The 26,115-nt window shown below is 46.0% G+C and overlaps 1 protein-coding gene across 1 annotated transcript in view; it reads left to right on the forward strand.

Moving 5' to 3' along the window:
• CFLAR (CASP8 and FADD like apoptosis regulator) overlaps positions 1-26,115 on the forward strand; it is a 384,910-nt gene that overhangs the window by 30,895 nt on the left and 327,900 nt on the right. The window contains exon 2 of the mRNA XM_078680198.1: positions 5,648-5,816. The gene's annotated coding sequence lies outside the window, so the exon portion shown is untranslated. The remainder of the gene's footprint in view (positions 1-5,647; positions 5,817-26,115) is intronic.

The following is a 26,115-nucleotide window of genomic DNA, read 5'->3' on the forward strand; positions in this document are numbered from 1 at the left end:
GCAAATATGCCCCCCTAGCCAATCCTGGCGCTGCATGCAGCGCCAGGATTGGCTGGACCACCGCGCAGCATCGATCATTGGATGCCGCGCGTGGGGGTGACAACACACTGCCTCAGCCGCACTGTTATGGCCAATCACTGTGTGACTTCATGTGAAGCCATGCAGTGATTGGCCATTATCGCCAGGATGCGTGCGCTGGCTGCTGTGAGTAACCTCGTGCGCAGCAGAGACCGTGTCCCGTCCGTGTCACCGTGACTGACTCCCTTCCCTGGCCCTGAGTTACTTATGAGGCGGGCTGCGGTGCAAGCGGGCAGCAGTTATGAATTTGTTTCTTTCGTTTTTGAACTGAAGCCACTGCTCGCACCGCCGCTGCCTGGGCCAAATTGGTGCCTCATCATGCCGCTGCCCCTTCATCTCCAAGGTGAAGTACTAGGCTCCTGCCTCGCTGCTATAGAAACAAGTAAAAACAGCCCGCATCTCCACTCTGTGACCAGCGTTCAAAGCTGATTTGCTCATTTGGAGCATATACTGTCTCAATGTCGTTCCTTCGCCGTTAGTCGCCCAATCTCATGGCTGTTCTGAATTCCTTTCATTTTAAAAGCATGATGCGGCCAGGGTGTGCAGCCATGGAAAAATGAAAGGGGATTATCTGGGGAAGCATGGGATACGGTAACGGACATCCCAGAGAAGGCCCCGGGCCGGAGGTGCCAGCTTCATGTTTCCAGTGCATCACTGAAGTCCGGAACCAGAATACAGAGCCAGCGGAGAGAGCTGGTAAGAAGGGAGAGCGGCTCTAAGTAGGCATGCTTGGCTGGGGGTGTGCGAGCTTTTGGGTTTCAGGATGGTGCCCTCTGCCAGCCTGCGAAAATTCTATAACTACTGCAATTATTGGCTTGTCATTAGATTGACATCCTGCACCCTTGCGTGCTTTTTTAAAATTAAGTCTCTAGAGCATTGAGTACTGTCTCCCATGTCGCCTGTCTGATGAAGTCTGTCCACATTATTGTTTTTACGTACAATACACTACTATATAAAATAAATACAGTACATGCACAGTTCTATGATACCCATAAGGCTTGGTCCTTGCTACTAAAAAAGCTAAATAAACATATATGCGCCACTCCGTGTGTGGTTCTTGGACGGAGAACTGCCTGCCGCATCCATTCACTGATGTACCTGTAGCTATCGGGTAAAAGAACTACAGTCATATTTATGACGTTTCTTACTGGCTATTCAGCATTATTTGTTTACATGTTCTGATGTAGGGGACCTTCTTCCTATGGTAGCCCTGAAGGATGACTCACTTCACATTGGCCACTTACTACTGCCTACAGAAGGAATTCGAAGGTTTAGGTGTGGCAACGCCTACCTGTCCTTAGCACTTTGGTGCAACTTGTGAGTTCTTGCTCGGTGACTGACATAGGCAACCTACGCTATTCTACCAACTTAAGTCTGCAGTGCTCATCGATAGATCCCAACACGAGGCCGGTCTTCTCCCTGGACCTGTGTGTGAGCTCGCTCCCTGGAATGGATCCGGCCGCTCACTCTGAGGGGAGCCGGTGCCCCGCTCCTCTTTCAGGTCCTGGTTTTCCCTCTTTTGTTGTTCTGGCTGCGCATGTCCCTGATAACCTGCATCAGGTGCGTGTCTCCCTCCATCCCTTCACCACCGGGTGCTCCCAGTGACGCCCCAGCGGTCGGCCACCTTTTTCTATAGCTGCAGACTCCTAAAATTGGGGGGGGGGGGGCATCCTGTACTTAAGGCCAGTGACACAATAGGAAGCTCCGCGCCCAGGCTGACGGTGTCTGTCATCAGCAAGTGAGCCTGCATTAAGTGTTCACTGTTCAGACACCAGCCATCGAAACTATTGATCCCCACCCAGAAGATAAGTCTTCCCCTGAGCAGAGCTGCTCCAATAGTGTGGAGAGTGAGGTGGGTTGCACATCGGGGACTTTAGATTCTTGTGATAGGACGATGCCTGAATTAAATCCAACATCACGTAGAATAGCGTTTTTTCATGTAACATTGCCGTTCTGAGTTTATTGGCCTTAAGATATAGGTACCTCCGGCCGAGAGTAATGACATTCTTGCTGTTCGGTTAGTGTCTGGCCCCTATGGTAACATTGAGATTTATAATGAATATGCAAGAGAACATAGTGGTGGGGTAGAGGTCCGAAACCATACTGGCTTTAGGCAAGCTCCTTGACAGTCTCTCTTGGGCCGCCTCTGCTGTTATAGTGAGGGACTTTAACTGGACCTTTTGAGCCCCTTGATAGTGAGGAAAATGACCTGGCGGGGAGGAAGATGCTCAGTGGGGTGTCCCATGTTTGGAAATACCTCCAATTAAAAGATGGACAGTAACTATCCAACTGAAAGATATTTGCTTAGAAAACGGCTTAAGGGTGGCCAACTCCTGAGCCATCTCTGTAAGACAAGGGGCCAATACATTCAATAATGGCCACCATTCGAAAACCAGACCTTATGGGGCCGACTGCGCATACTGTTCAAATATGGCACACAGTAACGCGACATTTGGGCTGGGAGGGAAGACTAACACAGCACAACCCACTATGGAACACGAGAAAGCTAGGCAAATTGGGCAAGAGTAAGGGTTTTCAACAGTGGGACACAATAGGGATCTCGCGACTAGGTGACCTCAGGAGAGTGGGTAAAATCGTCACTTTTGCCCATTTACAAGAACATTACACAATGGCACCCACTGAACTGTTTCACTATATACAGATTAAACACGCACTGATGGCGGTCATTCCACGTGATGCGACTCTCCCAGAGGCCTCCCCATTAGAGGACAGACGCCTGACGGAGTATATAGATAAACAAGCATTTGCAATACAATAGGTCTCCGTCTCGCATTAGGAAAGTTTGAGCTATTGGTATTGTAAATGACAATTTTTTTTATTTATGTGTTGGGTTTGAAAATAGCAAAATTAATAGCTTTGTCATTTACAATGCCAATAGTTTTAACTTTCGCAAATGTGACACCTATAGCATTTGTAATGCAATATGTGTTGTATTTACGTGACTTAGATGTATTGATATTACAAATAGCAAAGGCTTTTATTTTTTTAAAATAATTAATACTTAAATAAAAGTTATTGTAATTTATAATGGCAATAGCTTACACTTTTGTAAATAACTTTTGTGAAGATTATGTTCAGTGTATTTTATTGTGACGAAAATCCAAGAACAGAAGTGAAATATTAACATCTTTTGGTGACATTTGTAATATAGCTTGAAACATTGAGAGAACATATTTGAACCAGCTGTTGTTGAATGGTTGCACAGATTGATGCTGTGGTGGCACTTGAGTCTTGGTTACCTGGTAGCGCCTTAGTTTTCAGCTCTGCAGCATTACCCAGGCCAGGAGTAAACACCCCAGCTCATCTGCTGCAGCTTTGGCAGACTTGTCAGACCGCATGAAATTTATATATAAATAATTAAGGGAGAGGTGCTTTGGTGGAGCCCCTTCACTCGTTTTTTGGTCCAGTCTACAATTACAATACATAAATACAGATTTCTAAGTATGCTTTCACCAAATTAGCTTGTTGTTTTCACAAGGTTTAAAACACCTGAGCCCTGTAAATGGTTTGAAATAATGGAGATGAAAGGAGTTAATTTGTTCGTTGTGTTTTGCTCGGCCCACCACTAAATATGTTTTCCATGCGCTCTGCTCCCTTAATTATCACACTGAATGAGTTGCTATTATCATCATGTGGCTGAACCTGTAATCTGTGTGTAGCAAAGGGGTGCTATGCTGTTGGAAACCTTGCTGACGCTGATAAGCTGGAGGGTACTTTTAATGCCAATATCAGAGTCTGTAATAGGACGGAATGTATGAAGCTCTGGTTATACTGAATACGCAGCTACCTATGTTATGCCATCTATTAATGTAATAACTGCACTTTCACAATTGCTTTATTAACCTTCCTGCTTTCTGAAATTTGCTTGAAAATGCACGATTTTTCTTCAAAATTTTCTTGGGGGGGGGGGAGTAACCCCCCCATACCTCCCTTTTGGGGTTCGGGCTCGCTCGCTACGGTGCGGTGTGCAAATCAATTTGCGCCCCACCACTTTCAAATGTCACCCACCGCCCCTGGGTACAACGGAAAATAACATAAATGGGTTGAGCCAAACCAGTCCAGATCTGACAAGGCCATTAAGTAGGAGATTAACCTCCAAAGTTCTGTGATTGTTGTTAAAGTGTTTGCTATGAATGTGGTCACTGGAACAATATGGCAGTAATGGACCACTCGGATGGCAGGGTTGAAAAATTATTCAGCATGGAAAGACAACTTAGAATTAACGGAAAGACAATTATATAGCATACAATGCAATTAAAGACAATTTCATCGACATTATTTTAGGAGACATTGAAACAAAAAAGGGGTCCCAGTACCATAACAATACATAAGCTAAATATGTATTGAAAGATAAGACTTGTGAATGCATTCAACAGCAGTTAACTATTTTTTAATAAAATAGTTAATGTAAAAAACAACAAGTGTGCAATTCAGTTATGGCACGCATTTAGCACAGAACAAGGCTGAATATAGAAGAATCTTGCAATAAAAAGCGACTTGTTTATTCTTTGTATCCCAGTTATGATCTAATACTTGTCTGTAGTTTCATGGTTACCAGGCTTTCTGAAAACAGTACCGTGCGAAGTACCTCCTTACATTAAGGAGCAGAATAGTGCATTCCATGTCTATTATGTATGTTTCATTAGGAGGTAATTGCGGATTCAAGACATCAGGCTAATTTTGGTATTCTTCAAAACTTTGAGAATTTCCCTGAAATTATTGTTGTTTGAGAAAGTGTCAGTTGTAAACAAGAATTTACTTGAATGTTGAAATAAATATTTCCATTTACATTTAAGGTCATCGTTTTCTGTTGCAGACTAAAGCCCCTCCTATTACATCATTTGGAGATGTATGCATCTTATGGTCAATTGTCACATATTTATATGCCTCAATTCAACTGACAATAGTTAACTTTGTTTCGAGCATTGTGTTCATTCATGTCAGAGCCGTTATTATCTGTAAACAATAGTTTTGTCAGAAACTGCAAATTGTGCAGCACATATTGGATTATATGGCAACGTAATGTTTACACGCAAAAAAACAGCTTCTAAGTCGTGATCGAAGTGGACCTGCATGCTTTAAAATAAATAGATGCATGAAAAAAGTATTAAACTCCCATTTAGCAGCTTATTTAACCCTAAAAACAAAATAGATTAAATGTAATAAATTAATATAATGGTTTATTTCAGTAAGTCCAAGTATCTGGGCATAAAGTAGTTTGGAAATTATTGAGGAGTCTTGCGTCGAGTCATTTAGGATGGAGACGGGTATCAGAGGTCAACAATATATACAACCACTTGATAATATCCCACATTTGTTCCTGATCGGTCACGTGTTGCTCAATCTTTCTGGCTTGTATCTCTAGATTTCTGAGAAATTAATCAAAAACGTAAATGGGAATTTCTTGAATCGTTTTATTCAGTTTTCTAATGTTAGCAGTGAACAGAAATCAGAAAAATGACATACATTTCAAAAATAAATTTTTAATGGAGCAACTTTTTTTTGTTGAGTTTTGATATTATGCATAACATGCTTTCACTTCTCTCAGGACAAAGAATAACTGCCACCAGGTGAAGCCTCCTTTTGCGACCCAATGCGCTGGTGTTTGAAGTCAAGAACTGGGGGCACTGGTATCAGGAAACACTTGGTGCTACGAATCGAGATCTTCTGAACGTAATTTCTTCTTTTCGGAGGAGAGGTACTACGCAGTCTCACAGGTAAGAAAAATAGAAAATTTTTGCAAATCATTTAAGGAGGGTTCACTTAAAGGCAGAGACTTCATGTTCGGAAAGATAAAGTCCGGGAACTATGGACAGAGACTCAGAAATTCTCTTTCCAGGTCAGAAAATATAATTCTCCTCACATTTTTAGGTTTTGCATAAAAGTCTATACCAACAAAACCCAAGAGAAGCGAGGGGACCAAGGAGCCATTAATGGTCCAGTGTCCATGCTCCGTGATATTTAAACCAAAAAAAGGATACTGTTCCTAAGGCGGGGTGAAAATTGTCACCCAAACGCCCATAGAAAAAAGAAAGAAAAACAGGGAAAAGAAACTAGGTTGAATAGTGATCCATGAGTGAAAAGGAGGAACAAGTCTTGCCTCCTGTTGCCCTCACACCCCCCGAAGGATGTCATGCTTCATCATCTGGTATTTTCTCCTCGTCGGGCCGGCGGTGCAATGCCCTACGGGTCCCCCGAAGGGTCACTTTAACTGAGATCTTTTTAGAGAGATGCACAAAACATGAGACCACACATAATGGAGCATAGGCCCCACGTGGCACCCCAGTGCATACCACGGTAGGTTGGGCACGAAACCAAACGCCAGATATGATGTGCACACGACCGTGGCACACTATGATGCATCAAGTTGGACTGATGCACATTCTTTGTGTTCTATCCTGTTTTGTTTCTCCTAGGTTGCGATCAGGAGCATTTTCGACTATGCGCCACTCTGGCTCGCCCTGACTTACTCTGAGGGTATTCTTTTTTTTAAATTTCCTTTCATGTGCACTTCTCCCCATTTGTTTGTCTCTGGCCCTGAAGAAGCGCCAATGACCCTTATGGCAATTAGCGGGCGAAACATACCCGGGCATGTTCTGCCTGGTGGGGTCATATTCTACCCTTGGGGTTCAATTTTAACTTTTACTATGGACACTGCTCCCTGTTTTTAACCTTTGTATAGTAACCCCTTGATTTTCTGCATTCACGTTGCACACACTTTTCACCCTCTTTTTAGGACCCTCACCCCACACACCCGCAGTCACCATCCTGCATCTCTCTAAAAAGGTCTCCGTTAAAGTGACCCTTCGGGGGACCCTAGGGCATTGCAGCGCTGGCCCGATGAGGAGCAAATGCCCGATGATGAAGCATGACATCCTTCGGGGTGTGTGAAAGCAACATGAGGAAAGACTTGTTCCTCTTTTTCACTCATGGATCCCTATTCAACCTAGTTTCTTTTCCCTGTTTCTCTTTCTTTTTTCCATGGGCGTTTGGGTGACAATTTGCACCCCGCCTTAGGAACAGTGTCCTTTTTTTGGTTTAAATTTGTTTTGCGTGTGAAATAACTTTATTCGGTAAAAATTTCACCATAAAAGTATACAATATATGCCATACATTTTTTAATTAAAATACATAAATAAATACTTTATACAATAAAATTCCATCAATAGTGTGCATAATATACAGTACACATAATGTGTTGAGACCCAACAGCCAAATATGCATGAGATCTCACATAACTATCCCCGTGCATAATGGTAGGGTACCTTTTAACCAAACCAAAGGTACCATCAAGTGTCCTGCCAGAGGCCGGCTAGGTGTTAAGCAGGGTGGGGCGGGGCTTCGTCCTCCTCATACGTGTCAGCCATGCACTACCCAAATATTTAGCTACCCCACATACCATAAGGGTGGAGGACGTATCTGTGCTAAGAACTCGTAGGGCCATTTTGTGGCATCTGAAACCCAACCCCCTACATAAGGGTTTTAGCCAAACCTTCCTGGCAACTTTATATGCGGGGCAAGCAAAGAGGAAGTGCGCCACAGACTCATTCGGGGCAGCACAACAAGGGCAAGAGTTCGACAACCCACCGACGTTGGTCCACCCCGAGGTGAAGTCATGCACCGGGAGGGTCTCATACCTACATTTTAAGTAAAGTGCTCTATCCAGAGGCTTTGATATAAGGTCTAAGAAGGATTCCAGTTTTCTTGACCCTGTAAACTCTAAGAACCGCTCCGTGAGCAAGCCCCCTGCGCCACTACGCATTGCCTCTGCCTAAACCCAGTCCCAGTAGAGTTTCTTCATCACTAATTTAGGGGGTGGCGTTTGACTAGCCCATGCATCGCTCAAGCCCAGATGCACAACCAGCTGTCTCAGGTTGCTCAACCATCTGATCTTATCACTGGTATTGAGCAAAATGAGTTCATCTAAAACAGCAGCATAGTTTGTAAGCTCCCTGGTCCTTCTCAACCGTACCCAGAATAATAGTGGGCGCAGTCGCACTAAGTCTTTAAAGGAGCGCCTGCCTAAATCTAGCCGTAGAGGGATTAGCGGAGTTGAGACTGGGAGAGCCACCAGGTCCCTCAAGAATTTATTTTCAGATATGACTAACTCCGAGACATTCTCAAACCCCCACAGCTCAGAGCCGTATTGGGCGGCCGGTAAAATCTGTCCCTCATAAATTGCCAGAGCCGGTGCCACAGGTTTACTCAACGATTCCCGGTATTCTCTCAAGGTCACCCCTGATACTCTTTTATGGCTCAATAACATTTTGGCCAGATGGTCCTTCCAGTTCATCCGACTATTGACCCGAACCCCCAAATAGTCAAAGGAATCTACCAGCTCCAGAGGTGTCCCATTGAGCGTGAAGTTGTTCCTAAATCTTTTAGAGGGAGAGAGGGCCATAAGCTTAGTTTTGGAGGTGTTGATGGTAAGACCTCTATCCGTACAAAAGGTACTAAAACGGTGTAAAAGTTTTTGGAGTCCCACGGGGGATTTGGAGATCAGTATGGTATCATCCGCGAAGAGTAGAGTAGGTGTTTTTTCCCCCGCCAGGGTTGGTGCGTCTGCATCTTCCTCTCTCAGATGGTCCACCACACCGTTCACAAAGAGAGAAAAGAGGGTCGGCACCATAACACAGCCCTGGCGGACTCCACTCCTCACGGGCACCCTATCTGTCAGCTGTCCCTGGGTGCCCCATCTAATCCTCGCATAGTTCCCCTCGTGGAGCTTTACAATCAAACCCAAAAGAGACCCAGGAAAGCCCATCTTCTCTAGCGTGGCCCACAGCCTTGCTCGAGGGACCAGGTCAAATGCCATCTTGAGATCTATGAAGGCGAGGTAGAGACTACCCTTGTTGATGGTTACAGATTTCCAATAGATGGCAAAAAAACGAAAGACCTGGTCCATCGTGCCGGAGAGGACATGTTCTTCTTCCATCCAGGCTCCCACCCTAGAGATAATGACCCTGCCAACCACCTTCTGGATCACATCTATCAGGCTGATTGGTCTGTAGTTGGCAGGGTCATCTCTAGCCCCCTTTTTAAACACGGTGACCACTTCGGCCCCCTTCCAAGAATCTGGCACAGGGTGTCCCTTGGCAATCAAGTTCATTATAAGGGCGATAAGTTTGGCCCAAGCAATAGGATCTTCTAACAGGAGGTCCCCTGGGATCCCATCCGGGCCCGCCGCCTTCCCCGGGGTCAAATGCCTAATTGCCACTACTAACTCCGAGGGTGAAAATGGATCCTCAAGCACTAATGGGAGTTGGTCCCTTCTCACCTGGTCTAAGGGGGGACAAGAGTGTTCTTCAGCTCTACCGTACAGTGTTGAAAAATGGGAGAACCATTGTTGGCTTGTTATTTGAATCAGTCACCATGCAGCGGTGACTTCAGAAGACAACTGTTGTGGACAAACAATAAACTAGGCATTCAGTTTGTTGCCTGGAGTATTGAAGAACCCATTTCTGTGCGAGTTGAAAGCAAATATCCTTCTGCTCACATAGAGAGCTTTGACCTTATGTGCTCATGATACACAATTTATTGTATCCTTAGCAGTAATTAAAAAAAGACACCCTAGATTTTCCCATTATGCGCGAGTGGTAGCTGACTGAATATCAATTAACTGCCTTAAATGTAACTTTGACAAGACCGAGGTTCTAATTTTTGGAACATCCATCTGGTCTTCTCTGTGGTTCACAGAGCTTGGAGTCACCCATGTTCCTGTCACTGTTGCCAGAAACATGGGAATCTTTTCTGACTTCTCTCTTATTTTTAGTCTTATCAAATTAGCCCGGTTTCTGCCTCCTGGTTTTACTACTTTCGAATGTTAAGCAAAATTATCCCTTTGCTTCTCATTTCCTCCAGAAACACTGTAGAAGAAACCCTCATCACTTCTGGCGTGGACTGCTGAAATTCTCTATACCCAGGCATCCTGCTTAACTGACTCCATGTGGTTCAGAATTGCAGTATCTCACCACATCCTATGTCTTCCTTCCCACACGTCTATTTCTGCTTATGTCCAGAAACTACATTGGCCTCTTGCCACTAAGTGCTCTATTTTAAGTTGCTTTCTTATGTCATTTTGCTTTCCACAATTCTGGCCAGAATTATCTCTGAACAAAATTTCATAAATATTATCCCAAATGCCCACTCACACGTATTCAGCCTTCTTATTCTGTCTCATGTTAGAAGACTTACACTGGCCAGTACTTTTTCACATTTTTGTTTGCCAAACAGCAGAATGCACTCCCTCTTAGTGTACACAAGATGCAGTTTCAGCTCTCATTTTGGAAAACGTCTGAAAACCTGTTCTTCAAGTCTTCTTACCTTTCCCTTTCTTTAACCGGATTCATTAGTGTTAGGACACCCTTTAGGGTAACAGCAAACTTTCCAAATCAAATTCATTAATTCATATCAAAGAGTTCATGTCCTGCTCTGACAAAATTAAAGCTTCCAGCTTTTCATGTCAATGTACATGGTGTTCCTATCCATTCTACCATACTATTGTAAATGGGAGGACTTGTAGTGTAAAGAACTACTTTTCAAGTTCACATCTATTTTTACTTTGGGCGCAGCCATCATGGGACATGGCTGAAAGTTGACTAACATCAAAAGCTTACGTGGATCTAGTGCAGGAGTGAAGAGCATGAGTGTCCAACTGTTTTGCACACTGGTGACCACGTTGAAAGAGCCAAGGGACATGTACATGAGGGCCGAGAGGCAGAACGGGCTGAGCAGAGCTCGAATCGTACAGTGAGGCATCTTTGCAGGTGATGGAGAACCTTAGTGGGAGGAACGGGGAAGGTACACACTCAAAGTAACACAGAGACCTAGGGGCAACAGTGTTTGATCTTATATCACAAGGGTGCCAGTCACAGCTCTACTCTCAGCAGTTGGGGCCAACTCCATCCCCTTCTTCCCCCACCCAAGATCCACTATGGCAGTTCTTCCTGGAGACGGATGGCCAGCATAACCACCTCTCAAAGATAAGATGTGTTAAATGAAGCCCTCTTCATCGAGGGACCATCAACATATAATATACAAAGAGATATCCCGGATAGACTCACATCCATGCTTTGCTGAGAGATCCAGCAGTGATAAACTCTTTCTCAGACCTCAGGCACAATACCTCTAGGAGAGATGCTCGGAAGACCCAGTTCATCTAAGGCTTTTCCTGCAAATGTCACTAGAACAGTACAGCCCCTCTGCTGTGAATGTCCATCAAAAAGCTTAATAATTGCTGAGGAGATCTCTGTACAGCCCACCATCAGTACCCCCACACTTTACAGTCCCTCCTCGGCTGAAATGTATTCAGAGGTGTCTGGGGCAATTGCCAAGAGGCCGAGCCTTTTCAGTTCCAAGCTATACTACTCCCAAGTGTGTAATCTATGAAACTAGTGCTCTTGGTAATGTTTCAAAATGTGCAGTATTGGCGCTAGAATGTGTACCCTTTGGGAAAACCCTAATTGAACTGCTGCTACTGGTAGTGGGCTGTTGTCTTAAATTGGAATTATCAATCTAATTGCTTCAGTAGTGGTTTCCTATATCTCTCCAAGGAAGGAAAAATGACCAATGATATTTTGCATCCAAGAGAGGATATTTGAAAATCAGGTGACCCTCTGTTTGAGATAAGAGCACGTAATCCACCTAACTATTTCTTCATTTGTGGTAGGATTATCAAGATAGTCTCTGCAACTTGTGGAGATTCCCAGGAAATCCATATTCTTAAGGAATGCAATTCTTGCCTCCTGAATAGGTATTGAGATGGGTTAATTAGATTTTGGGAAAATAGCTCTAGTATTTCAGAAATATTTCAAATGTTCTGACTGCAAATCTATCTTCATTGCTGGGATGTACAATCCTCAATTTATTTTAGTAGGTACTCAAAATATGGCCTGCTTTGCAGATGTTGCATGCTGATTTAGACATTGAGTTTTCTATGCTCTTTTAGTTCAGATCGTTTGATTATATGCGACTTGAGATGCAAGCACTCTGAAGTTATCCTCAAATGTCAACGGGAAAAAGTGGATCTTCTTTATTGGTCTATGTTTCTCAATTTTTTTATCAGGATCTAGCCAACACATATTTCATCATACAAATATAACCAATGACTTAATCAGGGCTAGAATAGAGCATGCATGTGCCAAAATCAATTGTACAATAAGAATCTAATTACTTCATGTGAGAAATACCTCTAGTGAATGTGATGCATTCCATTAAAAAAGGGTTTGGCATAAATAGCAGAAGGATAAAGTCCAAGATTACAGTGATGGGTGCTATGTACATCATGTAAGATAAATTGTGAATCCCTTAAACATATAATGCACATATTAGAAGGTTGGGTCAAGACCCCGTAGTTCACAAATTCCAAAATACATTAGTGTTCTCGGATAAAGTACCTCAAGCCATATACAGCAAGGCTTGTAAAATAGTGAGCGAAAGAATAGATCAGAAGTGAACAAGTTGGTGGCAATTTCTCGCCATTTGGTAAAAATCATATTGGGGTTCTCCAAAGAAAGTAGTTGGATGTTGTAATGGCAAAGTGTCAGTGTCACAGTGTCAATGACTTGAACATGAAACACGTTAGGCTGATCCCTGACTCCAATATGGCGGCTGTGCAAGCCACGAAAGATCTCCTGAAATGCAGGTACCAGCGGGGCTAGTGGAGTCTGCAGGGGCTAACAGAGGCTGTGAGAAGTTGGCCTGATGTGCAGTGCTCACTATTCTAGTGATCACTATATATCAGTCCAAACAACCCTTATTGATGATTGGTTGTAAGTCAACCTTATAGACCAGCTATCCTAGTAGCATGGATACGAGCAGTCTAAGGCTAAGACTCTAGAGGGCGTGTTAAGCCAGCTGTTTTACCATCACATTACCCCTTGAACACCCAGTGAAAGGACACCACGCAAGTGTTATGAAAATAAACAGTGTATTTATTAGAATCACAACAACCCTGTACTCTTTATGAGGACAGGGTGCTAGGCACACAACAAAACTCTTACGAAAATACTTAAGTTAGCACGTTATACACAAATGCCCGAGGGGCACGAAAAACCATATACTTTAAAAGTGGAATGCGAATTACTAGCAGGTAAGTAACAGTTCTAATAGGCTTTGGAATCGCTAGGACTTGACTAGGGAATCGTTAGATTACTACTAGGAGACCTAGGGGACTCGGGTGCAGAGTGTGCACTCTCACGCGGGATGCGGGACAAAGTCTATGGAGGCTAGTAAAGGCAAAGTTAGTGTTCACGGGCGAACCCGACCTGGTAGGAAGAAAACGACAGTGGATCCTGACCCTAGGATAGTGAGGCTATGCTGGGACACCGAAGTGCCGAAGTTACCTAGCCCAGGGGCTGCAGCTGCATAGGTCTGAAAAGACGTCGGGGATCTCGTTGCCGGACCAGGAGCCTGGAAGGAAGAAGTTGCTGGCAGGCGACCAGTGAAGAAAAGTTCGATGGATCCAAGCCTGGATCAAGGAAGAAGGAAACCTGAAAGCAGAGGGGACCAAGTTCTTGAATCACTAGCCAGTGATTAAGTGGGCACCAGGATGGCACCGGGCGAAGTCACCGCAGTCAGGTGAGTGGGCGCTGCTGGGCTCTGCAGTCTCTCGGACCAGGAGGCGTTGTCGGCGACCAGGATGGAGGTGCGAGCTGTCCCACGAAGGTTCTTGCTGTCGACGTCGCTGGACCCAGGATTGGGCAACAAGTCTTGGCAAATGCAAGGCCCACGCGGTGGACCTAAAATGGCGTCTTGGGTGGACCAGGAGGGTCCAGGGTACTTCTCCGATGGAGGGAAGCAAGGGCCAGTCTGGAGCAACCAGACCAGCAGCAGAAATGTCGTCGGGCGTCGTCAGGAAGGCCACAAGCCAGCGGGCTAGTAGCCAAACAACGCGGTGAGCAGCAAAAAGCAGAAGGGCCCCACGCAGATCGTGGAGATGCTGGGGGGCTGCTCTTCGGTGCTGGAGCTGCTCAGGGTGGGGGCTTCTCGGACCCCAAAGCACTCACCAGGAATTCACTCGGCGGGCTTGCTGGAAAGAAGTCGTGCAGTCTTGAAGATGGCCGGTCCCTCGAGGTCTCGTCACACCCACGAATCTCAGCGTGACTGATGATGCAGGTAGAGGTCAGAGGTGCCAGGGAAGCCGGTTCTCGTCGAGCTGGGCAGTCGGATTCCAGAGGAAGGACTTGCAGCAGACCGCAGTGTTCTTAGATGGTGCCTGCGGATGCAGGGTGACTACTCCTTAGTCACAAGGGAGAAATCTTAGGAAGAAGTCTTGAGTTCCTTTCGCAGAAAGTAGTTTCAGGATTCAAAGATGATCTGATTTGGAAGGGGGCCAGTTCCTACCTTTATCCTGTAAAAGGGGGCTGGCACGCGACTAGGTCCTGCCCTATGGGTGGGACCAGGAGGGGGGTGGTTACACCCACTTCCTTGGCGGGCTTTCCCCAGGCCAGGGGCTGGAGTGCCCCTGGAACTGGTTTCAGCCGGCCTATGCACAGTGAGCACCGGGGTGCCACTTGCAGTCACCTTCCTCTAAAGCCCTGCCTACCTACAATACACAAAACCCTGTCTGGGACGGTGCTGGGACCGCCCCTGGCAGGAAACCCTTTGTCCTTATCTCCTGCTCTGGGAGGACTCCCAGCAGCAGGAGGGCAGACTTGTGTCTCGGTGGCAGCATCCATTTTGTGGATGCTAAGGCTCTGTCTGACTTTAACCGGGGTTAGGGGTTACATACATGTCGTGTCCCTCTAGAAGGGTGGAATGCTAACCCCGTCGCCAGAATTGGCGAGGGGTTAGTATTCCAATTCGTATGACACCTTACTCGACATGTTTTGATAAAGCGATACCAGAGTTGGCACATAACCGCGAGGATTATAATGCACTTAAGAGTATATGGTATGCGATATCATGGAAACGGCTAAGGGATAGATCCCGCAAGCCGCAGACAGGCTCAGCTCATGCCAGAGCACCATCTCACACGATTCCAAGCACTCTGCCTTCAGGATTGTTAAGGCCTGCCATAGGAGTGACTGATAGGAGATCTGTGTGTCCATTTTTAGGGTTAGATATAGGTATACTATATCTAAAGCAAAGGGTGATTACACCACCTTGCCCCAGCTGTCAAGCAGCCAGTTGTGTCAGATTTGGATGGCCAGCCAGGGGTGGCATAATACATGCTGCAGCCCCTGGTAGGCCCTGGGTACACCTATGCCCTGGGTACCTAAGGTACACTGTACAGGGACTGATAAGGTGACTCAGTATCCAATTTAGATATGTACCTAAGGTACATGGAATCCATTTTACAGAGAGAGCAGTAGGCCTGGGGCCCTGAATAGCAGGGTCCCAGGTCAACTAAGTCAGAAAACCAGCAAAACACCAGGCAAAAAGTTGGGGGCAACCATAGTCAGGGATTTACCTTCCTACATAACCCCCCCCCAAACGAAAGGAGATAAGGCTATCCTTGTCCAGTTAAGCCTATATTGCCTAAGTGGCCATTTAAGGAAGTACCAGCACTAGCATGGTTACCCCCCATGTCATGGTCCACTAAGCAACCCCTCACCCTAAGGGTGTCTGAGGGTCTCCACCATAGGGAATCTCTACCTGTGGTGTGTTTTGTCAAAGAAAAAGGCTGGTGCTGACATGGAGTACTGAAGTGAGGCTCCACTAACTTTGGGCTCAGCTTCCTCCAATCATCATCCACCATAGAGGCCTTTCTTTCCAAGACTGAGTTGTTTTGGGCTCTCAGGGTCAACCTCTGGCTACCTACAGCTGGAGGTTGGGTCCCTCTGTTTGGCTTACTGGAGGGACAGGTCAGGTCTGGGGCCCTCAGGTCCCAGGTTTGGCTGTGCCCAACAGTGTCCATCTGTGGGAGGTCCCTAACTAATTTTAAGGGGGATCCCTCAGGAGTATGTTTTATTTTCACTTGGCTAGGACTACTAGCTTCAGTGCCCTTAATCTGCTGATTGGGAAATTCTTTTGGACAGGGGGCCCTTTGGGGTCCAACACTGGCCTCCCTGACCTCTACAGCCCTGGGCTGACTGAGGCAGGGTAGAGAGGGGCAGGTTACCTGCTCCAGACTGGGTCCCACCTTGGAAGGGTCCACTGACATCAGGGGTTCTGCCAGGCTAGGCCTGACTACCTCTGTGGCAGTTTCTTCACAAGGGGTCAGATCAGTTCCCTGAGGAGGCTGATCCTTTCCTAAAGTCTGGTGGAAGGGAGATTTCTCTTCCTCCTCAATACTCTCTGTCTGAGTGGAGTGATCCATAGTTTCAGGCTTCACAACACTGTCATCTGTCTGAGTTTGAGCTGTGGCCATCACAACTCTCCCAACCTTTTCAGGAGGGGGCTCAGTTTGGGTGTGGGCTGTTACCATGACAGCCTTGCCAACCTGTTCTGGGAAGGGAGTTGTCTGAGATTGGGTTGTGACTGGCACAACCCTCCTGACCTGTTCAGGGAGGACATCTTGGACTGGGGCTGTGACTAACACTGCCCCACTAACCTTACCATGGGGGTTTACCATCCTAGAATGGGTTTCTTGCTCTACCTCAGCCCAGGCTGAGGTCTCTAAATCATTCCCCAGTAGGCAATCTACAGGCAAGTTGGTTGACACTGCCACTCTCTTGGGGCCAGTGACACTTCCCCAGCTGAGATTTACTACTGCCATGGGATGAGTTTTCTTCACTCCATCAATGTTTACCACCTGGTATGTGGCACCAGGTAAAAGTTGCCTTGAGGGGACTAGACTCTCAGTCACCATGGTGATGCTAGCCCCTGTATCTCTATAGGCCTCAACTTTCATTCCATTGATGAGGGGCTCCTGTCTGTACTTGCCCAAAGTGTTGGGACAAGTTGTGAAGTTGGCAAACCCCATGCCAGTCTCACAGACAAGAGTATCTAAGTTTGGGGACCTGGTTAGGCCAGAGTCCCCAGGAACTCCCAAAGTAAATGCACCCAAGTTCTTGGGAGCACTCCCACCACCTGGGGGATTACTACTAGTAGTAACAGGAGGTTTGGGAATGTTACTTGGGGGTATGTTTTCCTTATTGTTATTCTTTGGGCAACTGCTGTCAGTTATTAAATGACCCACCTGTTTACAGGGATAACAATAAGGTTTCTTCTGGTTGTTGGAAGGATTCTGGGACCCACCCCCCTCAGAGGATTTTTGGGGCCCTGATGTGGTTTGATCTGTAGATTTATTCCCACCCTTCTCTTGAGGCTTGGTTGATTCCTTTTTCTGGTCACCACCTTGGTTCTTGGGCCTAATCCTGGTTCTGACCCATTTGTCTGCCCTCTTACCCAATTCTTGTGGAGAGGTCAGATCAGAGTCTACCAGGTGCTGGTGTAATAACTGGTTCTGACAATTATTTAAGACTTGCTCTCTCATAATAAGATTATACAATCCTGTGAAGTCAGTAACCTTGCTACCCAGTAGCCAGCCTTCCAAAGCCTTAGTGGCACAATCAACAAAGTCAGACCAGTCCTGAGACTGAGTTTTCTGGGTGTCTCTGAACAGCAACCTGTACTGCTCAGTGGTTAAACCAAACCCATCAACCAGTGCATTTTTCAGGACCTGGTAATCATTAGCATCCTCCACTCTTGTAGTGAGGAGCTTATCTCTACCTTTACCATCAAAGGAGAGCCACAGTATAGCTGCCCACTGACTCTGGGGAATGCCCTGCACAGTGCAGGCCCTCTCCAGAGCAGCCATCCATTTCTGGATATCATCCCCTTGCTTAAAGGGGGGCACTATTTTAGTCAGGTGTTTAGTATCTAAACCCTTCTCTCTATCTCTTGGGAGATTGCTGCCACCAGTGGGAGCTAACCCACTCATCTGCTGCTCTCTTGCCAGGGCAAGCTTCTCTTTGGCCAGGGCAATTTCTTCCCTTTCAATCCTCAGTTCAGCTTGTCTCATCCTAGCTTCATGCTCTCTTCTCTGAGGGGAAGTAAATCTCCTCTGTGGAGGATTCCTTCTCCCCTGAGAAGAGGCATTAGAGTGCAGAGATCCATTGGAGTCCCTAGAAAGAGATCTATCTCTCCTAACTCCAAGGTTAGGCCCACTTCGGGTTAGTACTGGGGGTCCCCCAGATCCTAGCCCAAGTAAGTCTAAGTTGGTCCTAGTTAGCCTTCTGACTACCTCAAGACCCTTGTCTACCTCATCCCCAGAGAGTACCTCTTGATCCTCCTCCTCAACTGCTGAATCAGTGTTGGGGAGGTCTGGATCCCCAGAGGTTCCCTCTAAGGCTGGCATGTTCTCATGTAACTGAGAAAGCTTTCTGGCATCATATGTCTCTAAGAGACCTATCAGAAAGGGAGTGGTGGGGTTAGACCCCTGCTTCAGTTTCCTGGAGACACAGATTTGTCTCATCTCCTGAAAGCTGAGAGCTGCATATCTTGAAGTGACCTGTGGAGGGTCAACACTGACCAGGGGAGTCTCAGTAGATTCCCCCTGGGTAGACATGCTTTTCTAGTGAGGTGTAAATGGTGCACTTACCTACACTATATGTTTGCCTACTGATCCCTTGCTAGAGTTGTAGTTTAGGGTGTGCTAGGCCCTAGGAGCTACAACAGCTGGTTCAGTAGAACTCAGAGTATTCTAAGCTAAGTTATATGTACCTTTAGTACTTATGTGATCTTTCACAAGATATTCTTAGGGCATGTGTGGTAAAACAACAGCAAGCTCAAATCCCAACCGCTGCTCACCAATGTGAGAAGTTGGCCTGATGTGCAGTGCTCACTATTCTAGTGATCACTATATATCAGTCCAAACAACCCTTATTGATGATTGGTTGTAAGTCAACCTTATAGACCAGCTATCCTAGTAGCATGGATACGAGCAGTCTAAGGCTAAGACTCTAGAGGGCGTGTTAAGCCAGCTGTTTTACCATCACATTACCCCTTGAACACCCAGTGAAAGGACACCACACAAGTGTTATGAAAATAAACAGTGTATTTATTAGAATCACAACAACCCTGTACTCTTTATGAGGACAGGGTGCTAGGCACACAACAAAACTCTTACGAAAATACTTAAGTTAGCACGTTATACACAAATGCCCGAGGGGCACGAAAAACCATATACTTTAAAAGTGGAATGCGAATTACTAGCAGGTAAGTAACAGTTCTAATAGGCTTTGGAATCGCTAGGACTTGACTAGGGAATCGTTAGATTACTACTAGGAGACCTAGGGGACTCGGGTGCAGAGTGTGCACTCTCACGCGGGATGCGGGACAAAGTCTATGGAGGCTAGTAAAGGCAAAGTTAGTGTTCACGGGCGAACCCGACCTGGTAGGAAGAAAACGACAGTGGATCCTGACCCTAGGATAGTGAGGCTATGCTGGGACACCGAAGTGCCGAAGTTACCTAGCCCAGGGGCTGCAGCTGCATAGGTCTGAAAAGACGTCGGGGATCTCGTTGCCGGACCAGGAGCCTGGAAGGAAGAAGTTGCTGGCAGGCGACCAGTGAAGAAAAGTTCGATGGATCCAAGCCTGGATCAAGGAAGAAGGAAACCTGAAAGCAGAGGGGACCAAGTTCTTGAATCACTAGCCAGTGATTAAGTGGGCACCAGGATGGCACCGGGCGAAGTCACCGCAGTCAGGTGAGTGGGCGCTGCTGGGCTCTGCAGTCTCTCGGACCAGGAGGCGTTGTCGGCGACCAGGATGGAGGTGCGAGCTGTCCCACGAAGGTTCTTGCTGTCGACGTCGCTGGACCCAGGATTGGGCAACAAGTCTTGGCAAATGCAAGGCCCACGCGGTGGACCTAAAATGGCGTCTTGGGTGGACCAGGAGGGTCCAGGGTACTTCTCCGATGGAGGGAAGCAAGGGCCAGTCTGGAGCAACCAGACCAGCAGCAGAAATGTCGTCGGGCGTCGTCAGGAAGGCCACAAGCCAGCGGGCTAGTAGCCAAACACCGCGGTGAGCAGCAAAAAGCAGAAGGGCCCCACGCAGATCGTGGAGATGCTGGGGGGCTGCTCTTCGGTGCTGGAGCTGCTCAGGGTGGGGGCTTCTCGGACCCCAAAGCACTCACCAGGAATTCACTCGGCGGGCTTGCTGGAAAGAAGTCGTGCAGTCTTGAAGATGGCCGGTCCCTCGAGGTCTCGTCACACCCACGAATCTCAGCGTGACTGATGATGCAGGTAGAGGTCAGAGGTGCCAGGGAAGCCGGTTCTCGTCGAGCTGGGCAGTCGGATTCCGGAGGAAGGACTTGCAGCAGACCGCAGTGTTCTTAGATGGTGCCTGCGGATGCAGGGTGACTACTCCTTAGTCACAAGGGAGAAATCTTAGGAAGAAGTCTTGAGTTCCTTTCGCAGAAAGTAGTTTCAGGATTCAAAGATGATCTGATTTGGAAGGGGGCCAGTTCCTACCTTTATCCTGTAAAAGGGGGCTGGCACGCGACTAGGTCCTGCCCTATGGGTGGGACCAGGAGGGGGGTGGTTACACCCACTTCCTTGGCGGGCTTTCCCCAGGCCAGGGGCTGGAGTGCCCCTGGAACTGGTTTCAGCCGGCCTATGCACAGTGAGCACCGGGGTGCCACTTGCAGTCACCTTCCTCTAAAGCCCTGCCTACCTACAATACACAAAACCCTGTCTGGGACGGTGCTGGCACCGCCCCTGGCAGGAAACCCTTTGTCCTTATCTCCTGCTCTGGGAGGACTCCCAGCAGCAGGAGGGCAGACTTGTGTCTCGGTGGCAGCATCCATTTTGTGGATGCTAAGGCTCTGTCTGACTTTAACCGGGGTTAGGGGTTACATACATGTCGTGTCCCTCTAGAAGGGTGGAATGCTAACCCCGTCGCCAGAATTGGCGAGGGGTTAGTATTCCAATTCGTATGACACCTTACTCGACATGTTTTGATAAAGCGATACCAGAGTTGGCACATAACCGCGAGGATTATAATGCACTTAAGAGTATATGGTATGCGATATCATGGAAACGGCTAAGGGATAGATCCCGCAAGCCGCAGACAGGCTCAGCTCATGCCAGAGCACCATCTCACACGATTCCAAGCACTCTGCCTTCAGGATTGTTAAGGCCTGCCATAGGAGTGACTGATAGGAGATCTGTGTGTCCATGTTTAGGGTTAGATATAGGTATACTATATCTAAAGCAAAGGGTGATTACACCACCTTGCCCCAGCTGTCAAGCAGCCAGTTGTGTCAGATTTGGATGGCCAGCCAGGGGTGGCATAATACATGCTGCAGCCCCTGGTAGGCCCTGGGTACACCTATGCCCTGGGTACCTAAGGTACACTGTACAGGGACTGATAAGGTGACTCAGTTTACCCGGGTGCCTGACCTCGACATGGCCACCACACCAGAGGCCTGAAACAGCCAGGCTCCTACCTACAATTTCTCACACTCATTAATGATCTTTAGCTACACAAGCAGGGAACATACTCGACGTGGGGACACATATAGAGCAAAAGGAAACTAGCTCCACAAGGACAGACACAAGGGAGGAAGAGGCAGAGGAACACAAGATGGCCGCCGGGTAAGGAGCTCCCGTCAGGAGTTTCCTGACTAGGGACTGCCTTTTTGGCATTAATCCCTGGAAATTTCTCCCTTCTACCACCCACACCTTTTCGGATTTGTGAACTGAATTCCTAGTTTCCTCCCACCCCGAGTGAATATTGTTGTCAGGCCACAACACCCACCAAGTATCCAGATAGATGCTAGTGGATCCCTAATCAACAAGGCTGATGCTTCTTGTTGAGCTGCCTTCGTAGCTTAGAGGAGATGGGTTGGGGATCACCCCCCGTCACCTACCTATGGGCTTGACCACTACGCCTTTCCGGAGCTGCTGCTGGGACGCATGAGTCGTGTTCCCCTGACAAAGCAGCAATGTTGTTATATCTAAGGTTTTTACCTTACATCTTCCCTGGTTCTCTACCTCTGCTGTTCAGCCAGTGTGAGTGGAATGTTAGTGTGAATGTGATGTCATTGGAATGTTTGGTATGCTGTGAGTGGACTGTCAGTTGGATCCTGGGCTGAGCAGCAGAGAGGATGCTCCTGTGGGGCTGTGATTACTTATATACTGGAAAACCTATCTAACCATCTAAGAAGAATAAACTTATCATCTGTAACCTATCCAAGTCTTCTGGAATTCTTTACCAGGATGTAACAAATGTGAATGCCGCAACGCCGCTGCCCTGTGTCCCGGGCTTGCTTCCTCTGCGAATCTCTTCTATGCTCCATTAACTTGTTTTCTGTGTTATTCTATGCTCTGGTAACCTGATGTAATTATGTAAAACTGTTTTTCTTAACGCCACTCATGTAAAGTGCTCTGATACCTCTTGGTCTAGCCAGCTCTATATAAAACTCTTCAAATAAATAAATAAATAAATCCAGGCAGTCTGGCTTCTCAGCAGCTTCTGGGGCTCTGAGTAAATGTCGCTAAGGGTGAAGGGCTGGTAGGATCTTCTCCTGTGGTTTGGAGCAGTGTGGTGAGAGAAGCTCTAAAAGTGACAGCTTCCCCAGGCCAAGGGCACTTCCCCAGAGGCCCCCATTGACATAGCTGGCAGTTCCAAGCTTCCTGCAGCAGAGTAGAAGCACTGTGGCTACACACAAGTGACGTGCTGGAGTTGCTGGATGATGTCTGCTGTGAATCTCAAGGATTTGGCTAAGCATAAGACTGTAGCTCTAAACCAGTTACTGGACCTAGTCAGGAAATTGAGCAGTTGTACTTCCTTGAGCGGAGAGAACCTACTCCTGAGGTTCGTCTACCTGGATGCTTAGTGTGACTTACCAGCAAGCACATCAGAAGAATACATGAGAGGAGTCCCAGAAGGTGAAGTGCACTTGGTAAACAAACTCCTTGGAGCTCTCCCACCTCAGTTTGTTTGTGAGCCCACCTCTTGCAGTCTAGCATTTGGCAATTTGAATGACACACTTAATGTAGAGCAGGATCTCCTCTATGTTCTGCTTATTGGAAGAGACCCTTTTAGGTTTCCCTGGTTCCCTTCATCGCCGATGGTATTCCCCAGATGAACATGGAGTTAAAATACTTTGCACCTGAGCCTTTTTCAGTAATTACCTTTTCATTGGCTCATTTGTTCAATTTCAGGAACATTGATTTCATCTCTTGAGCCTCAGCATGTCTGGTTCAACATTGCGGTCAGTTTTGTACAGTCACTGCTCCTAATCCCAGCCAAACCTAGTTCCTCCCAGAAGCTCAATGTCCTGTGACTGGGGCTGACTCTGGGTGGACCGAGTTCCCAAAATTCTGACAGCCAATCTTGAACTGTGTGTTAGTGTAGTTCCTAGACATTGGAAGTCGCTATTTTTTCCATCTTGACATTGACTGAAATCCCTTTACTCCATTAGAAACCATAATGAGCTGTTCCAGTTGTTTATATGTTGATGAGGTTTAAAGTGTTCACAACCATGAGACTATGTGGCATTGACTATTGCTGCAGGGCTACCTACTTATGTCTTTAGCTTTAGAGCTCACTGACAAGGTATTGCAGCCATAACCTTTTTGCAATCTCTTCAAGAACCAACTAGAGCCTAGGAACATGACCCTAGTGGTACAACACAATCGAAGGAAGCTTTTCTAGAACTTTTACCTACAGGTCATGAATGTTTTGAGCATACTTTTGAGACTGTCCATTTGCTCTTGAGTGAACTCTTTTTCTGCCTCTCGGCACCATAAATAAGCATTGTCTTAGAGCATTGACCACATGACTAAATGCTTTAGCATCTTTAGCGGATGGAATTGCAACCACCAGATTAATGTGTTGAGGCATATCCTTGCCGCAGAAGTTGCAGCATCCTTACATTTTAATTGCCGATTCTGATTTTAATGTCTTATTTGTATTTCTTCTCAATATAAATAGCCATAAGCTTTCCAAATGCTAGCACTGGCTCCATATCAATTTTTAGATGTATAATGTTATGCTCATGGTGTGCATGAGATACTGTACCCTGACCACCTCTGAAAGTCATTCTTGACAACTCACCCTTGGTAGCGAAAGAGTCGAGGCTCATCTAGGAGTCTCTATTACTTTTGAGCAGTCTTAGTCCCTATATCTTCTGTAGTCACATAGGAACCCAACAATACTAGATTGCCCAGTGACCCATGACTTGCAGAACAGACCTGACCAGGGTACATTACCCAGTGATGGTATTGAATTCATTGTCACTGTATAAAACTGCAGTCTCTGTATCAATCATGTGAGATAGGTGTAGCTGTACTGTGCTGAGACTGTAAAATCGGCCTCGTCCATGGAATAGGACTGCTGTCTAAGGATTGAGATTGTCATGTATGTGTCATTTTTCAAGCATCCTCTTCTTAGTTGATGAAGAATCTACCATGAAAAGATTGGATGGGGAACATGGAAAGTGGAAGGTGTAGTGAAGGGCAAATGCTTTTTACTGCTTGGATCTATAATGGAAGGAAGATGGTGTATGAGATTTAAATGTGCATATTTCCAAAACGAATGTAAAGCTAACGTTCTGAGCTTGTAACACATTGCTGATGTTGCTGAATTCTTTTTTTGGGGAGAGGAGGGTGCTTATTTACTACTGTAATGGTTGGCTTATAAGTAGTATGACATTATTTTATGTTCTCCATTTTTAGCTTCTTACGACTTTGCTATCTTTATATTTCACTGTTCCCCGAGACGTGGCTATGTAAAATCAGTGTAACTTAAGGGATATGTTTGCTCTCTGCACCTGTAACTTTAGCGGTGGCTCTGCTTTGTGAAACTGAAGATCTGTCTAACGTAAGGGTAAATGTCTGCTGTGAAAAGTCAGTGTGCAATTTATATAACTGTTCATTTTAGCATCTTGCCCCTTCTAAAAAGATTCTCAGTCCTGTAGTGACTGAATCTATAGGGAAGAATTTGGACCAGAAATAGAAATGGAGAAATAATTGAATGGATATATATTATATTTTCAAATAAAATGATAAGATACTAGTGTCAGATTGCATATCCAAACTAATTGATCTTGCCTGTAAAACCTGCATCTGTTTAGACGATTGCAGCATGGCTCCTAAACTGAATTCAAATTTTAGTTAGGGAAGCTTTAAACTTAACATCCACAATTGTCTGTAAAATCTTTAATAAGCCAATTTACCTGTAATTGTGCTTCAAAATTAACCATTTGGTCGTGATTATTCAAAAATATTCTCTCTTCCTGGTGTGTCGGTGGGACTCTGTCACTCAGTTCGTTTGGTGCGTATCTGATAGTTTCATTTATATTTGCACTGGGCTGTGGTTTCTGTGCATGTTCACTGCCTTGTTATGAGTATCAGAAGTGTGACAAAGAAGGGTGAGGTGGTAATGTCTAGATTACTTACCAGTAATTTTTTATCACATGGAGTCCTAATCTTCCTTGATGGCCCTTTATTACCCCCCCGCCCCCACATCTCCCCTCCCAGTCAGGGTTTTCTAGTTGGTGACTGCTTGATGCTATTCAGGAAATCCCCTTCAATCTTGGGGTATTTCATGTGAAGCAAGATTATTGAGTTTAAGAAGAAAGGAAAGATGACCAATGTGAGAGCAATAGTTTAGAAGAGTGCATTCTTTTCTTTTCAAGGGTTAGGTATAATCTGTGTTAAACACTCACCTCATATTTGTTAGGACTGTGAATTGATTTTGATTGCTATTACTTAACACAGGACATAATATACCAAGACCTGAATGACTAGTGGTTCAGTAAAATTCCTTTAGCTCCCTGTCCCGATAATTCCGGTGGGGAGGAAATGATGAGCATAACATACGTTTTTCTGGAATGCCAAACAAAAGTTGGTATTAATGGATGTTTTTCCCTGGTCTTTCAGATTGAGATTTCTACTGGAATTTCAGTGTAAAAAATAATAACACGGAAATCTGATGGCCCCAGTAACTCCAATTACCGGGTCCATTGTAATAAATAGGCCACTTGTAATCGGGATTAAAAGTCACTACAAACCAAAATGTGTAACAGGACTCCATACAGACAAGAAGCAAACCACAAATTATTGGGATGCTGGTGCAAGCTGAAGGTTATATTTATGAATTTCAGAGGTAAATGGATACTCA

The sequence above is a fragment of the Lissotriton helveticus genome, chromosome 3_1 (assembly GCF_964261635.1).
Source record: "Lissotriton helveticus chromosome 3_1, aLisHel1.1, whole genome shotgun sequence".
NCBI lineage: Eukaryota > Metazoa > Chordata > Amphibia > Caudata > Salamandridae > Lissotriton > Lissotriton helveticus.